Below are 11,642 nucleotides of genomic sequence, written 5' to 3'. Positions count from 1 at the left end.
GTGCGGACTTTCTCTGCGAGGCCGAGGCTAGCAACTAGTTCGTTGAGCCGTCGACGGGGTCGCTCGCGCACGACTCCGTGCATGTCGTGTCGGACGCGGCGCGAGACCACCGTCCACTGCATCGACATGGTCCGACACGCACTGCATTTCTCCTCCCCCATCCTCCGCCCCAGCGCTCCTCCGCACAGACTTTCTCTTCGGCGGCGACGCTAGCAACTAGTTCGCCGCGGCACCGGCACGAACGCTCGTCCTAGACTCCATGCTCGTCATGTTGGACGCGGCACGGCGGTCACCATACGCCACAGTCACCGTCCACCGCAGTCGCGAGGCACAGTGTTGAAGGAAATATACCCTAGAGGCAATAATAAAGTTGTTATTTTATATTCCTTATTTCATGATAAATGTTTATTATGCATACTAGAATTGTATTAACCGTAAATTGATACATGTGTGGATACATAGACAAAACATTGTGTCCCCTGTAAGCCTCTACTATACTAGCTCGTTAATCAAAATTGGTTAAGTTTCCTAACCATAGACATGTGTTGTCATTTGATGAACGGGATCACATCATTAGGAGAATGATGTGATGGACAAGACCCGTCTGTTAGCTTAGCATATTGATCGTTCAGTTTTATTGTTATTGCTTTCTTCATGTTAAATACATATTCCTTCGACTATGAGATTATGCAACTCCCGGATACCGGAGGAATGCCTTGTGTGCTATCAAACGTCACAACGTAACTGGGTGATTATAAAGATGCTCTACAGGTATCTCCGAAGGTGTTTGTTGAGTTGGCATAGATCGAGATTATGATTTGTCACTCCGAATATCGGAGAGGTATCTCTGGGCCCTCTCGGTAATACACATCATAAGAAGCCTTGCAAGCAAAATGACTAATAAGTTAGTTGCAGGATGATGTATTACGAAACGAGTAAAGAGACTTACCGGTAACGAGATTGAACTAGGTATGATGATACCAACGATCGAATCTCGGGCAAATAACATACCGATGGACAAAGGGAATAACGTATATTGTCATAACAGTTCGACCGATAAAGATCTTCGTAGAATATGTAGGAGCCAATATGAGCATCCAGGTTCCGCTATTGGTTATTGACCGGAGAGGTGTCTCGATCATGTCTACATAGTTCTCAAACCCTTAGGGTCCGCATGCTTAATGTTCGATGACGATATAGTATTATATGAGTTATGTGATTTGGTGAACGAATGTTGTTCGGAGTCCCGAATGAGATCACGGACATGACGAGGAGTCTCGAAATGGCCGAGAGGTAAATATTAATATATAGGACGATGGTATTCGAACACCGGAAGTGTTCTGGAGGATACCGGGTACATATCGGGTCACCGGAAGGGGTTCCGGGCACCCCCCGGCAAAATATATGGGCCTTATGGGCCAAGATGGGAAACACACTGTAACAGCCTGGATTTTGCCCTTTTCTTTTTCTATGGTTTTTCTTGGATTTCTGGATTTAATTTGCTTTTCTGTGGCTATGTGGTTCTCACAACTTGGGTAGATCACGTCTTCCTAGGTTTTATAGTGGCTTGTCATCCCCAAAACCATCCCTAGCTCATGTCATTTCCACCCTAGCCCAAATCCCAATATTCTTTTTATTGAGAATATTCCTTTTTTGATAAAGGAATAGCCCTTTAAGCCCTAGGTTGTGAAGCAACCTATATCTCCATCACTCCTAAAATCCCCAAATAATTCTCATAAATTGCCTGGGTCATATCTTGCTCAAATATGGCAAAAAAATTCACTGCCATGTTCAAAAATAATCCTCCAATAATTCTTTATCTATTCTGCCCTAAATGGCACTTTGTGAAGCAAGTGCTATTTATCTTTTCCCAATTGACCCCGAACTTCTTGGACGTATTTTCCTGTCCATATCATTGCACCATGCCAGAATTCAACTCAATTTGCTTAGTAAATATTCCTGAGCAATTTTTCAAAGTTCCTGTCTAAGGGAAGGCATTGTGAAGGAAGTACTAGCTAGGCATATCAAAATGAGTTGAAATTTTACAAGGTCCTCCATATGATGAAATCATCACTCTCCACCAAATTTGAGCTCATGTAACCTTTCTATGTGAGCACAGCTTCAAATCTTAGTTTCTGGTCAGATTTTCAGTTTGTGAAGCAACTATATTTTATATTGCTTCATTTAAGATGCCAATTTACCAGAACATTCTACTATCCTTATCAACTCTCTCCACCAAGTTTTGGCTCAATCCATTACTCCATTTGCCCTGTAGAATTTTTCCAAGTTTCTTGTCAGAATATAGCTTTGTGAAGCAAATGCTAGTTTGGTTCATCCAAATGGCCTGGAACTTTTTGAGCAGCTTCATATCTTCAAATCATTAGGCCATGCCCAATTTCAGCTCAACTTGCATCTTCATGTGAGTGCATCATCCAAATCTCTAATTCTGGCCATTATGATGGTTTCTACAGCAAGTACCATTTATCTTCATCCTAATAAGCTGAAAATTTGCAGAGATGATCATCTTTGTATGTGATCATCACCAGACAAATCCTTTCCTTTGTTTCCAAGCTGGTGCCCCCACTGGACAGCACAAACACTTGGCTGCTGGTCTGCTTTGGTGCCATCTGCAAATCTCTTCTTTGCCCCTGGACCAAATTCTTTCTTCAGTTAGACTAAGGTCACTATGGACTATCCACTAGACATGGTCGGCCTAGCCAAAACCCGCGGTTTGCTCCAGTGTGCGTGGTGATGACGCTTGCGTCATGCAGATTGCAAGCTCTGGCGCGTTCTTGCCCCTGTGCTCGTCCGCTCCCTCCTCGTCTCGACCTCCATCCTTGTCTAGGAGCTGCCCCGTGATTCCCTGCGTCGCTGCCTCGTCGTGGTTCGCCTTAAATGAGCCGCTAGCTCCATGCCCGTGTCGTGCCCCGCCACTGTCCACCATTAGAGCTTGGTCGGGAGCTTGTCCGTGAGCTCTAGAGCGTTTCCCCGCGCCTATATAAGATGCCCCCGAGTCCTCCGGCAGCTCCCAAGCCCCTCCCTCGCCTCATTTTCCCACCGGAGCAGCCCCTCTCCTCTTCTTTTCGCTGGAGATCGCCATGGCCGCCTCGGTTCCTCCTCGGTTCTGGCGAGCCTAGTCCATCTCCTCTCCTACCGAGCTGTCCAACGCGTTCCTCTCATCACCGCGGTTCGCCCCCACCCTCTTGCCCATCGCCGGAGAGCCCCGTGGCCGCGTTCCTCGAGCTCGGCCGTCGCCTCCACCTCTCGGCCGCTTCCTTGTCCGGCCTCCCCGAGCTCCCTCACGCCCTCCCATCACCTCCACCGTCTTCCTCTCACTCCGGCGCCCCGCCTCAACCCACTCAACCTCGCCGGATCTGCCGTTTCTCTGAAGATCATCTCCACCACCACCGCCTCTGTGGTCTCTTGTCGCCGCGGCCTCCCCTCCTCCCCGCGCCTCCCCGGTGGCCGCCTCCCCTCCTCCCCGCGCCTCCCCGGTGGCCGCCTCCCCTCTGGATGGATGCGCCAGGCGCCGCCGCACCCGCTGGTGGCCTCGGCCGGGCGGGAGACGGCCGGAGCCGCCCGGGCCGCTCGCCGGTGGTCGCCTCTGTCTCGCCCTGCTTCCTGCTCTGCCCTGGTCGGGGTCGCGCGAGGAAGAGGACGAGCGTGGCTCGCCCCCCACCAGTGGGCCCTCCTTGCCTCCTTGGCCCGCCTGTAAGTGACTCCCCCTTGCGAAATCAACTTAAGTGGAAACGCGTTTGCCAAAGTATTTCTTAGGAATACGTTTTCTCCTTCTAAAAATGAATTTTGGTTCTTCTTTTGCTCAGAGTGCGCTTTCTCTACTCGAAGGCGTGTTTTCTAATATCCGCTTCTGCCTTATCCACTCAGGGACCCGGCTGTGAATATTATTTTTACAAAAAAGTCCCTGATCTTCCAACCTTCATAACTTTTCAAACGTAACTCCGATTGAGGTGAAACCAACGCTCACGTCTTTGTCTCGTCGATCTCTTTCTATTGGATCTATTTTCACTAGGTGGTACCATAGTGAAAATTACCAGTTTTCCCTTGCCTCTAATCAGCCCCCTTCGAGAGAGAACCGTCCGGCGTTTCGTTCCGCGGCTTCACCGCACTTCTTTCTGGAGTCTCTGTCACCCCCAAGCAAGCCACAACAACCACTTGCATGATAGCCATGTAGTAGCCATGGTTTCTACTTGAATATTTAATAAAAGTTTGCCTGTTATCTGTCTGCTTGTTTGCTACTGTTGTCGTGGTTTCGGTTATGCTCGTGGTTTCATATTCACCTTCATGATATGTTCCGATGCTTCTTGTTATCTTGTGCTACTTGCTAGTATCATTGTTACATGTTATGCTTGATAGTAGTAGTATATGCTGGTAGCAGTGGTGTATTTTCTGATGCATGTTTACCGTCTGTTATCAAGTACCGTTGCTATGCATGTTACTTTTCGCCTAGCTCGTTACATGCTTACTTGGTAGTGTTCTTGCTATGTTCTTGCATGGTATTTATTCATGATGCTAGTAGTCATGCTATGATCCTGTGTGGTGTTATGATCATCAGTATGTCATGCTCAGTTGGGTATATGCTTCATTGTGGTTATGCTCGATGATTATGTTGCACCTCCATGCTTATATTGATATCATGTTCATGCATCGTAGTTGCATCATGTTAGTTTATTATGGCTCAGCTTATTGCATTCAAGTTTAATCGGATAAATAATGAACTTAAACAACTGTTGGCTGAGTCATGGTGCCACCAAATCGAGCTGACCAGTGCAACCACATTTTCCTTTATGGGAAGGTCCTAACTGGGTCTATTGTCATGCCTCTCGCCGGTGCCTCCAACGAGGGAAGGTCATGGGCACGTGCTACCCTGATCAGGTAGGCGTACATAAGCCTTGTGAGCCCGAGTTTGGTTATGTGCACATGTCCCTGTTTGGGACCGTTTATGTTTTGCCACGACGGTGGCCGTGTTTTGACACGATGGTGGCCGTTGATGCCTTTGGTAGGCACAGGGCCACCCATGACTTAGCCCAGAGGGGAGTTGGTCGGAGTGGCCGGGAGAGTTTCATGGGCAGTAGATTGGTTTTGTCGGAACGCCTTTTTCCACCCGAATGGGAGTGCGAGGCCATGGGTTCCGTGGCGTGGGTACAGTGTACTAACCTCTGCAGAGTGTGTGTTAAATTTATCGATAGCCGCGCCCGCGGATAAGGGCCCAGTCGTAATCAGTCACACTATGAGCCAACAATAATGATAACCTGATTAATAATAACCCTAGTTCGATGATGAGAAAAGATGTTGGTTGTGATCGAGAGAGGATCACGGTGGTATCGTGGATACCGAAGTTGTTGGATATTTGTGATCCGTGAATGATCACCGTTTGGTTACGAGGTAACCCGTTGAACCAAGTATGGTTCCGTTTGTGATCCATGAATGATCACCGTTTGGTTACGAGGTAACACGTTGAACCCAGTGTGGTTCCGTTTGTGATCCGTGAATGATCACCGTTTGGTTACGAGGTAACCCGAGCAGAGTAAGTTGGTGCATGTGAATGTTAACCTGGTGCATGTAGTATCATCATGTTCATATGATCGTGCCATGCTAAAATTGTATCATGTTCAATTGTGCATGCCATGTTGTCCTGTGAGTATCATGTTCATGATTGCTTTAACTTGCTAAGGCTATGCTATTGTTTGTCTTGAGTGCTTTTGATTATTGTGAGATTGCAAGTACATTCAATCTACTGACCTGGCTTGTCATACCACTTTGCAGGTCGTGCCTGGATTGCTTGCTTGTTTGGTGTGGTTTCTATGTTCGCGAGCTAGGATAAACATTCCAGCCAGAGTCCCTGCGGATTGGAGTCCATCATAGCCGTTCGTTGTTCCGCTGTCAATAGTTGTTCCGCTGCGAGTAGAGGTTCCGCTGCCCCGAGTTGTTATGTTGCCTGCATAGAGCAACTGTGGTTGGCGTAGTGTCGCCGTGCCGGTGTTATTCATTGTAATATCGGAGACCTTCTATTCATATTCCTGTTGTAATAGAGAGCTAGTTTGTTCTATAATAAGCATTGCCGTATTCTAGAAGACTTCACCTCGACCTCTGGGCTGGAATACTGGTGCCTTCTGGTTTCTCCGAGCCGGGGTGCCACACGCACCAGCAACAAGGGGCTGGTGCGCCCCCACATATGGGCCGGCCAATGAGGGGAAGGAAAGAGGGGAAGAGAAAAACGGAAAAATAGGAAGTACTACTTCCTTCTTTCCCCTTTCCTCCCACCTCCGACAACTTATGGAAGGGGGCGCCACTTGGGAAAACCCCAAGTAGGATTCAGATCCTACTTGGGGCACCCCATGGCTGCCTCCCCCCTCCCTCCAACCTATATATATGTGGAGGGGGGCGACCTAGCACACCCAGACAATTGCCTAGCCGTGTGCAGCTCCCCCTCCATCGTTTACTCCCACGGTCATATCTTCCTAGTGCTTAGGCGAAGCCCTGCGCGGATCACTTCACCATCACAGTCACCACGCCGTCGTCCTGACGGAACTCATCTACTACCTCGACGTCTTGCTGGATCAAGAAGGCGAGGAACGTCACCGAGCCGAACGTGTGCGGAACTCGGAGGTGCCGTACGTTCGGTGCTTGATCGGTCGGAGCTAGAAGAAGTTCGACTACATCAACTGCGTTGTCAAACGCTTCCGCTTACGGTCTACGAGGGTACATAGACACACTCTCTCCCCCTCTGTTGGGGGGATGAACCCCGGGCAGGCAACGGAACCCGGATCCTCTTCAAAAACAACGGGGCTGGCACCGCCCCTCAAACCGGCATGCGCTTGGCCGGGTCGCTCGACCCGGCCAAGCCCCGCAACCCGGCCAGACTCTCCGACCCGGCAAGACGCGTCGACTCGGCCTCAACAACTAGCGCAAGACAGCCGAACCCGGCACAACCGAAGCTTCCTCGACAAGCCAGCTCCACCCGTGGCTTGCTCCGCAATCCAGCCACGGGTCAGCTCCCGTCCCATCCAGGCCGTACGATGGGACGAGTCTTCAATCAACGATGACCGAGGCAACAGTACCCCGCCCATGCCCCTGGTCAGCCGGAGCGTGGAAACAGTGCCCCTCACCTACCCGCTGACCAGGGCCGGCGTGGCTACAGTGCCCCCGCCCTCACCGCTGACGACAGCAAGCGGCAACCTGACGGAGAGCCACTGTACGCGACTCGACTCGGCCATGCCCTGACGATCGACAAGACGGCGCACAATCCCCCTAGGCACGTGGGGCCCGCACCTAGGGGAACCCGGTGACCACAAGCCCTCCGCGGGACCCAGCCCGGGTTCCCGCACACCGACAATGCGGATCCACCGACTTGTAACATTACCATTGTACCCCTGGGGGGTTGGTCTATAAAACCCCCCAGTAGCCCACGATCATACGGGCAGATGTAACGAGAGAAAGGCAAGTAAGCAGAGAACTAGCCACCGAAACAGCAACACCAGAGAGAAGGAGCAGCCCAAGCCTTGGCCAGCTTCCTTCCTCCCCCATACAACTCCAGCAGCAGCATTGTACTATCGAACATCCAACTACACTCGGCAGGACTAGGGGTGTTAGCTCTCCGGAGAGCCTCGAACCTGGGTATGTCCGGCGTCCCGCGCCCGCTCATGCCACCTCGCCTCTGGAGCCCACCAGCGCCCTCGAGCCTCCTCCTCTCTTTAGCCATCCCTTGGCATCTGCCGTGCGCCCACCATGATAGTTGGCACCCACCGTGGGGCAGCTCGAGGAGCTGGCCGGGAGCATGCTTCATACGGGGCCCTTCTCCTACTTCGACGAGTCCGTCGCGCTGGCGGACGACGTCGTCAGCGCGCTCGCCGCCTCCTTCGCCGCACTGCGCATCTCCGATGCGTTCGCGGCCGACGAGTACCCCAGCGAGGTGCTCAGCTACTCCGACTCCCCCCTCTCCCTCGGTGGTGGCATTTCCGCCGGGGCAATGGACGTCCATGTGGAGGTCTTCATCACCGGCGATGGCGCCTCCTCCTCGTCGAGCAAGACGAGGAAGGCCGCCGAAGCCAGGGCCGCAGCGGAACGGACCGAGCCGTCCGATCCATTGCGCGCCGCGATGCAGAGCCTCCACATCCCCATCGGCACCGACATCGACGCCACCAACATCGCTGAGGCCCGAACCCAGCTCGAGGAAAGGCGCCAGCAAATGCTGGACCTGTCCAAGATGCTCGCCGCCACTCAGCGTCACATGGACGCCGCTCAGCTGGAGCGCAATGCCGCCTACGGATTCACGCCCGCCGCGGCCGAGCCAAGTCGGGTCGCCGATGTGCGTGCCCGAGGGGGGAGCGATCGGCCGGGCCCTTGGCGCCGTCCCGACCGTCTACGAGACCCCAACGAAGAACATGCGCGCTGCCCAGGCAGCGTAGTCGGCTTGGACCAGCTCGCGGGTGAGGAGCTGAAGGAGCGCATCGGGCGGATGCGCGAACTCCTCAACGCGGCCAACACCCAGCAGGACCGCCTCAACCAGCTCGCCAAGCCGGCGGGATCCGGCTCCGCCCGCCTTGGCGGACCCGGCGAACTTCTACATACAGCTTCCTCGCCACCCGGTGAGGCGCACTCCGGCCGAGCCCGGACTCGGCGCGATCCGGCCGCCACAGCCGCCGGCGGATTGGGCGACGAGCCCGTCCCAGAGATCCAGCGCGGACCCGGCCAGCATGGCCGGCGTCCGGCTCCAACCGCCCCGGCCCCCCGTGGCCTGGCCGCAAGTCGACTCGGCCCGCGCGCCATCGACGACGCCGACGCTCGCCACCGCCTCGATCAGCTCGCTCGCTCCCTGGAGGTGGAGGAGAGCGGCGCTATCGGGCCGGCGTGCTTCGGCCCACGCATCCGGGAAGAGCCCTTCCCCAAAGGGTTCATGCTCCCCCGCGACACCCCCAAGTACAACGGGACCGTGAAGCCAGAAGACTGGCTCACCGACTACACCACGGCCATTGGCATCACCGGTGCCAATCGTCGTCTCGCCGTGCGCTACGCACTGTTCATGCTCCAAGGGTCGGCCCGCACGTGGTTGAACAGCCTGCCGATGGGCAGCATCAACACGTGGGTCGATTTCGAGGAAGCCTTCGTCCGCAACTTCACGGGGACCTACAAGCGACCCGGCCGCCCTAGCCAGCTCGCCATGTGCGTGCAAGGGCCTACGGAGACCGGTCGCGAGTACCTCGCGCGCTGGACCGAGCTTCGGAACAGCTGCGAGGGCGTCCATGAAGTCCAGGCGATCCAGTACTTCGTCAGCGGGTGCCGGGACGGCACCCTCCTCAAGCACAAGCTCTTACGCTCCGAGCCGGCCACCATGGCCGCGCTCATGGTGACGGCGGACAAATACGCCAACGCCGACTCCGCCATTAAGATCCAGGTGGCGCTGGATGAAGCCGGCAAGGCGAAGCCGGTTCCCCCTTTGAAGCTGGCCAATGAAAGCAGCCGGCAGCAGCATCACCAGAACAACAAGCGCAAGGCCGACCAGCCGGCACAGCGCCACGACAACCGGCTCGTCGCGGCCACCGAGCCCGCGGCGGACCCGGCGGCGAAGCGCCGACAGACCGGCAAGACGGCATGGCAACCCGCCATGAGTTTCGAAGAGATGCTCGACGCCCCCTACAAGCACCACAGCGGCACAAGACCCTCCACGCACACGCTTCGGCAGTGCGCCATCACCAAGCGCATCATGATGGGCGACGTCCCGCCTCCTCCGGCTCCAGGCGCGGGGCAGCCGCCACCACCTCCACCGCCTCCCCCAGCTGGCGGCGCGATGCGCGACGACGCCTACCCGGACCAGAACGCGGCCTACGTCGTCTTCACCAGCCTCGACGACGACAAGTGCAGCGAGCGCCTCCTTCGACAGGAGGTGAACACCGTCGTCCCGGCCAAGCCGGAGTTCATGCACTGGTCGGCTCGCCCGATTACCTGGACCTGGGAGGATCACCCGGCGGTCATGCCGAGTCCGGGTGGTTACGCCCTCGTCCTCAACCCCACCATCATCGCACGGCGCACATGCAAGTTCTCCCGAGTCCTCATCGACAGCGACAGCAGCATCAACATCCTCTACCGCAACACGATGACCAAGCTCGGCCTCAAGGCCGAGGACCTGGAGCTGACCCAGACGATCTTCCACGGCATCATGCCTGGCCTCTCCTGCTCTCCCATTGGCCGGGTCTGGCTTGATGTCCTGTTCGGTGATAGCAACCACTTCCGACGCGAACCAATCTGGTTCGAGGTGGTGGACCTGTCCAGCGCGTACCACGCATTGCTGGGCCGGCCCGCGCTCGCCAAGTTCATGGCGGTTCCCCATTACGCGTATCTGAAGATGAAGATGCCGGGTCCCAAGGGCCTCATCACCATCACTGGCGATTACCGCAAGTCCCTGGAGTGCGCCCGAGACGGCGCCAAGTTGGTCGAGTCGCTGGTCATTGCCGAGGAGCGGCGCCAGCTCGACCGGATCGTCGCTCTGGCAGGCGAGGCCTCTGCTGTGTCGATCCCGACCCCGGACCCGGCCGACAAGGCCGCCTTCAAACCCTCCAAGGAGACCAAGAAAGTGAAGCTGAACCCGGAAGACCCCAGCTGCAGCAAGTACGTTGTCGTAGGCGCCCGCCTCGACAACAAATAGGAAGGCGAGCTCGTCGACTTCCTCCGTGAGAATCGGGATATCTTCGCATGGACCCCCAAGGACATGCCGGGTATCCCGAGGAAGTACGCCGAGCACAAACTTCACGTCCGCAAGGACGCCAAGCCTGTCCGTCAACCCCTACGACGATTTTCCGAAGAGAAGAGAAGAACCATTGGTGAAGAGGTCGCCAAGCTTTTGGCGGCCGGCTTCATAATGGAAGTGTTTCACCCCGAGTGGCTGGCCAATCCAGTCCTCGTCCTAAAGAAGAACAAGACCTGGCGCATGTGTATCGATTACACCAGCCTCAACAAGGCCTGTCCCAAGGATCCGTTCGCTCTCCCGCGGATCGACCAAGTCATCGACTCGACCGCCGGGTGCGAGCTCCTGTCCTTCCTGGACGCTTACTCCGGCTACCACCAGATCAAGCTGGACCCGGCCGATGCCCTAAAGACGTCCTTCATCACGCCCTTTGGGGCGTATTGCTACATCACCATGTCGTTCGACTTGAAGAACGCCGGCGCCACCTTCCAACGCTGCATGCAGAAATGCCTGCTGCCGCAACTCGGCCGCAATATCCACGTGTATGTGGACGACATCGTGGTGAAGACCAAGCAGCACCTCACGCTCCTCGACGATTTGAAGGAAACATTCGCCAACCTCCGTGAATACAAGGTCAAGCTTAACCCGGAAAAATGCGTCTTTGGCGTTCCGGCCGGAAATCTACTTGGCTTCCTCGTCTCGGAATGCGGCATTGAGGCGAACCCGGAGAAGATCAAGGCCATCGAGCGCATGCGCAAGCCGGCTCGGCTGCGCGATGTCCAGAAGTTCACCGGGTGCTTGGCCTCGGTCAGCCGGTTTCTAAGCCAGCTGGGCGAGAGGGCGCTACCCCTGTACCAGCTGATGAAGAAGACGAGCCCGTTCGAATGAAACGACAAGGCAGACGAGGCCTTCCAAGACCTCAAGCGCATGCTGTCCACCGCAC

The 11,642-nt window shown here is 55.2% G+C and overlaps 1 non-coding gene across 1 annotated transcript; it reads left to right on the top strand.

Moving 5' to 3' along the window:
- The first annotated feature begins 2,747 nt into the window (after positions 1 to 2,747).
- LOC109773881 (uncharacterized) lies at positions 2,748 to 6,092 on the top strand. The gene is made up of 2 exons (XR_012184861.1): positions 2,748 to 3,711; positions 5,785 to 6,092. It is a non-coding gene; the product is annotated as an uncharacterized protein (transcript).
- The last annotated feature ends 5,550 nt before the right edge of the window (positions 6,093 to 11,642 follow it).

This window comes from Aegilops tauschii, chromosome 5, assembly GCF_002575655.3.
Source record: "Aegilops tauschii subsp. strangulata cultivar AL8/78 chromosome 5, Aet v6.0, whole genome shotgun sequence".
NCBI lineage: Eukaryota > Viridiplantae > Streptophyta > Magnoliopsida > Poales > Poaceae > Aegilops > Aegilops tauschii.
Note: the sequence above shows the minus strand (reverse complement) of the source record. Positions and strands in the feature narration are given on the sequence as shown.